Source organism: Ursus arctos, unplaced genomic scaffold (genome assembly GCF_023065955.2).
Source record: "Ursus arctos isolate Adak ecotype North America unplaced genomic scaffold, UrsArc2.0 scaffold_18, whole genome shotgun sequence".
Lineage (NCBI taxonomy): Eukaryota > Metazoa > Chordata > Mammalia > Carnivora > Ursidae > Ursus > Ursus arctos.
In genome coordinates this window covers 40,773,026-40,779,025 of record NW_026622852.1, presented here as the reverse complement: position 1 = coordinate 40,779,025, position 6,000 = coordinate 40,773,026, and positions in this window count along the sequence as shown.

Sequence of the window (6,000 nt, the reverse complement as noted above, 5' to 3'; positions counted from 1 at the left end):
GAGGTAACCACCTCCCACTCCTCAGGGGTCTCCTGCCTCCCAGAGAAGCATCTCTGTGCCCAGGCCCGGGAATCAGCAGAAACTCATGGGGATGATACAAAGCCCCGGTTTGCCAGCAGTTCTACCCAAAAGCAAAATAAAAACAAGATAGGTGTTTCTTTTGGCTTCTTCATCCTCCAAAAAGGAGGACAAAAAGGACCTAATCCAAACCAAGATGTGACAGGGTATGTGCAGAGCCCTAGACCACTAGTCATCAGAGCTGTCCCTGGGGGCAATGGGTCAAGGACAGCAGAGCCTAGGCCACCCTAGCGTTGCTCGCTGGTTTGGGAATGTTTTCATCATCAGCCTGAAATCATTCCCCCACCTGCATCCGTCCAGAAGTGCAATCTCTAGAAACAACGTCTGCATACTTGTAACAAACCCTGTTTCTCTCATGTTAGCAGTCCCCTAAGGCAGCGTCCCTGTTTATCATTAGTGAGGATTCTTAGCAATACTTCTTTTCCTCTGATAGCCGAGTATTGTCCGGGCTGGTTTGGGAGTATTCAGGGTGTCCCAGGACTGGGAGTTCAGGGCATGGAAGTGTCTCCTCCAACTTCTTCTGAGGACTCAGATAGGCTGCTCACATGACGGGGGTTACTGGGGGATAGTAGCCTTCCACATCACCCCATTTTGAGGCTTTTCATTGCTCTTGCTCAAAGGTACAATGACTTAAATTGTTCATTTCATTCTTAATACATTTCTATAGGAACAAATGAAAACACTACCTAATCTTCAGAAGCTTCTCTTTGTGAGAGTGTAAGACTCCACCCAAAGCCATAGGGAAACCAGAATTTGCACTACTCCCCCACCATCTTTGACTTCATAGAGCTGTGAAGGGTTGTGTTTGTCCAGATTGCAGAGGGTGGACAGAACCAGACGTCCCCTTTCAGCGATCAAGATGTGTAAGAGAAAATCTTACACTGGAATCAGTTTTGTAAAAAATGTAAGGATCAGTGTGTGGGTTGTATATTGTGACAGTTTATATATGTTAAGATATTGTCTTAATGATTAAAAAAATCGTAGTATCAAAGAAATGGCTGGAAATTGTCTCCACTTTTGATACATTCTATTTTTTCCTTTGCTATCGGCTGACCGTACCAAATATACAGCTTTAGGTCCCCCAGTTTCTAATTCTGTCTCTTATATTAGGCTGTATTTTGTTCTTGACCATGTAAAATTTCCTACAACAGTCTCTAGGAAATGTCCTATAAACCGATCTTGTGTAGGGCTGTACCAGGACAGGAAAAAGAACTGAGCGGTCCGACATATCAGTGTTCTTTCCTTCATTCAACACTTCAATTCTCAGTGAGTACTTACCACACATCTGTTGTATTCCAGGAACTATGATAGGCATTGTGGCTGCAATGGTGAGAAAGAACTTAAACACAGCTCCTACCTTCAGGGAGCTAAGGATCCAGGGAATGAGACCACTATTCTTCAAATAAGCACACAATGAAAAGTTAAAATGATAACTATGAAAAATGTTTCTAGGAAATGCACAGAGTGCCAGGAGGGCTCATAATCTCCCCTCAGCAGTTTTGAAACTGTCCCCGAAGAAAGGACATTTCACTCGATAGCTGAAAGATGAACAAGGGTGGACCCAGACAGCGTTTCAGATGGAAGGAATTGCATGAGCAAAGGTCAGGGCACCTCCCAGCCCTCACCTTCCCCCAGAAGAACATGGAACCTTCCTGGTCTGCTCTGACAGCCCCCCAGGGGTCTGCAGGGACCACTGTTCCTCCACCTTTTCTAGGGGCCTCACCCTTCTCCTTTCTCTTCAAGGGACAGGTTTCCCTTGCAGGAAATGCCTCCATATTTTCTGTGTCAAGGACCCAGACTCTCCAAGTCCTCAGCGCCAGAGCTCTTGCCCCGTAGCCCATCCCACATCACCCGCGTACATCACTCCCTTTTGCTCAGAGTAAGAGACGGAGAAGAGTCAAGGAGCGGTGTGCCACGCAGGTAGGACCCTTTCTGACTATGCGGGTAAATGAAGCATGTGACTTGTAAAGCTCTGTGTGTCCAAAGGAATTCCTTCAAACAACAGTTGGTGTTGGGCGGTGTAAGGATTGCACAGTGGCAAGCTAGAAATACCCCATGTCCTGATGGGAGTGCTGGTTCCACGGGTGTGTAATACACCTGTAAACGGCCTAGTGATGGGTGCACTGACACCACTATGCGTTCTAGGATTACGAATAAAATCTCTTTGATGTTCGTACAATGAAGCCCTGAAATAGGAAAACCAAAGATGAATGAAAGACTCAGGAGACTGGCAGAACGCACAATCACAGCAGCCAAGGTTCGAAGCAGTAGTGCATTTATTGCAACATACGTACACGTGGTAAGCCATAAGGAAGCGGACGCGTGGTGTCAACTTCAGCAGCAGACACCCTGCGAAACCCCTCACATAGCCAGTTGCTCGTTTGTCATAACATGAGCCCGGTTAGAGGTAAGCTTCTAAGCATTCGTCCTGAACAAACCCAATCTCCAGCAGCCCCTCCTCCCCCCAAAAGGGACAAGTGTATTTTATTTTTCACCTAAAAAAGGGAAACACCGAGGGATGAGAAGGCACAAATCCCGTCACTCCAGCGATCTGAGGCCACCAGAGGCACAGAAGGGTTTTGCTCCCAAGGCTCATCTTCGCGGGCTGTCTTCCGGACACCTGGCCCGTGTCCCCCAGCTGGGGACCCGGTGGCAGCGGAGCTGTGGTCCCGACCGAAAACCGTTTGGCGGACGGGCGGGTCTGGGCCAGGCTGGGCGGGAGCTGGTCGCCAGCCGGTCGCGGCGGTGCGCACCGTGCGGCCTCGGACGCCTGCCCCGGACGGGGGCGCGCGGATCGGACGGGCTCCGGGCAGAGCCGAGCGGCGGGGAGGCGAGCGCGCCGAGCGCCCCTAAGGCCCGGGCTGCGCGGCGAGCAGGGCGTGGAGCCGGGCGGCCGCCCAGTGCAGGGTCGCGCCCGAGTGCGCCAGCTGCCACGAGAGCCAGGCGCGCTGCGACGCCGACGGCTGCGTGCGGCGGGTGGGCACAGGCAGGAAGGCGCCCCCCGGAGCCCGCAGCTCGTCCAGGGCCACTTCCAGCGCGCCCATCCGCTGCCAGAGCCTGGTGGTGACGGCCGCCAGGGGATCGCGCGCCTCTGGCCCCGGGTGGCGGCGGCGGCGTTTTGGGGACGCGGGACGGGCCTCGCGGCTGTCCGGGCGGCGTCCGCGGCCGCGGGTCCTCACTGGATCACTCCATCCGGGCCGGGTCCTCCTGCCCTTGAGGGGCCACGGAGAGTGGGCAGCACCTGCGCGGGAGACAGAAGGAGAGGGCTTTCGGTGAGTGCCCAAGGCCCAGGGCGGGGATCCCTTGCCAAGGTCACCACCGCCCCTTCCGGGTCTGGAATGCCCCGCCCCCATGACCACCCGGCCCACTACGACCCAGCACGCCCCACTCTGGTGGCCCCTTCCAGGATCTGGTGGGAACCAGTGCTCAGTCTTGCAAGCCTTCCTCTGGGCCCCACTGTGCTTTGGGGAGCATCTCGCCAGCGGCACTGTCTGTCTCCTCCCCCGGGGCGCCTGGTTTGCGCGCCACGCCCCTGCCCCCAACACAAACATACAAGCTCCATCCCCACCCCCGCAGAGGCCCAGCCCAGACACCTACCTCTTCTGCCAGGACCTCCTTCTCTAGCGCAGTCAGGCTGGTCCTCTCTTCTCCCTTGGGCTGGAGATGGCCCTCCTCTGTCCTTCTCCTCCCACTGTCCGTTTTCCTTGTGGTGATTGTCAAGGGAGCCATCAGGGCTTCTCCATCGCTTGTGCCTGGAGCCCTTGGCCACCTGGCTCTGCCTGGTGATCGCTGTGGGTGGAAAGGAGAGGAGTGAGTGGTCTGTGACCCATCTCTGCAGTCTGGAGTCCAGTGGACTAGAGAAGGCTCCCAGTCTGACCCTGGTCCCTAATGGCCCCACCCCCAAAGGAGCGATTCCTCCAGCTGCCAACAGCAAGCTCTCCAGGGCCCAGCCTTTTCCCTCACTGTCTGTGTGCCTGAGCTGCCTGGCACTCATGCCCCAGCAACCCTACCCTCCAGTCCAGACCCCAAGGATCGCTCAGCCGGCAGAGCCCATGACCACAAGGAATCCGACCTTCGCCTTGGGTTTCCCTCACCACTTTCAGCAGTGGAAGGGTCAAATCTTCCCGGTGTGAAAATCAGTAAGGGGAAAACTCATTTACAATGGGGTCGGGAAGGGCTCCCTTGCTGAGTGTGGAGACTGCTTCAGATTCTCTCCCTCCCTCTCTGCCCCTCCCCCACTCCTGCACAACATGTGAGCGCGCACCTGTGTGCATTCTCCCCCCCCCCCTCTCAAAAATAAAAGTAAGAGATGAAATAAAATTATAACAAAATAAAATTAAATGGGGTCGGGAAGCCAGCAGGGGATGTTCTCACACCACAGCACGGGAGGTCAGTCAGGAAAAATCACCAAACACAAACCCCGGGAGGCAAAGATGTGCACTGATTGCCTCTCCTACAAGAAATGGGTTAGGCCAGCAACTCAGCCCACGAGAAACCCTCGTCACCCTGAACCCGATTTTTCGCCCTGAACTTTCCTTCAAAACAGGCCCACCCAACTTCCTCCTTCTTCTCCATCAGGGCACATTCCTGTCCTCCGTGTGTCAGACTGGCCTATGGTTCTGCCAGGGCTTACAGTCCTGAAGTACAAGCCGCGCTATTTCCCCAGAAACCCATTTTTTGCTGCGAAAAGGACTGACTTCTATTTTTGAGGTTAACGGGGGCCTGCTCTTTTGCCCCAGCCCAGCCCAATCTCTTGTGTCTCCCAGACCCTCACAACCATCATGCCAGACCCATCTCCCCAAAAGAGCAGCTGGACCCCTACCTCCTGTGCTCTGCGCGCCCTCTCCAGTCTCCACGATGCCGTCCTTCCTCTGGCTTTCACAGGAACATGGATCTCTTCCATTCTCTGCAAAGGACAGCTTTGCCTTGGAGCGCATCCCTTTGTAATTTCTGTGGGAGTGACTTCGGCTCCCCAGGGGCTCCTGGCCTGGCCTCCTGCCGCTTGTAGCCACTTCCATGTCAGCCAGGTCTCCTGCCCGAGCCACAGGTCTGGACGCCTGAGGACCGGAAAGGCCACTGACCAGGCCGGCAGAGAGCAGGGCTTTTATCTGGTCCCCAGGCCGCCCAGCCCCTCCTCCTACCCAGTCAGGGCGGGACCACACCCAAGGCAGGGGAAGCCAGGGGAGTACACGAGGCGGTCCTTGGGCTCTTAGTCCTTAAGCCCCTTGGTGGCGGGTTTCTGAGCCATCTTCCTGCAGCAGTTTGCAGACCCAATCGGTTCTGTGCTGCATGTCGACTTCAGGGAAGGTACAATCCTTTGTTGTTTGCTTCTGTTTGCTTCTTTCACATTTAACAGTTCCACATGTTCACACCTGTATCAGCATGGCACGCCCCCTTGCCCGAATCACAACTTCATAACATGACATGTGGTGGAGAGCGGCGGTCGGTCTGTAGGGCCCTGGCTGAGCGTGTGCTGCTGCTGTTTTGTAACACTCGTTTCACTGGAACATTAATTTGCAGCATCCACCCCTCTCCGTAGGTGGGGTCTGGGGCGGCAATCCTGCCACAAGGACAAAACCAAGTTGTGGCCATAGAGGATGCATGTCCCACAAAAGTCAAGGTTGGTCCTTTACACCAACACTTTGCTGATCGGGCATAGAGGGCGTGCCTCTATGGTACAAAGGATTGTACCTTCCCTGAAGTCGACATGCAGCACAGAACCGATTGGGTCTGCAAACTGCTGCAGGAAGATGGCTCAGAAACCCGCCACCAAGGGGCTTAAGGACTAAGAGCCCAAGGACCGCCTCGTGTACTCCCCCGGCTTCCCCTGCCTTGGGTGTGGTCCCGCCCTGACTGGGTAGGAGGAGGGGCTGGGCGGCCTGGGGACCAGATAAAAGCCCTGCCCTCTGCCGGCCTGGTCAG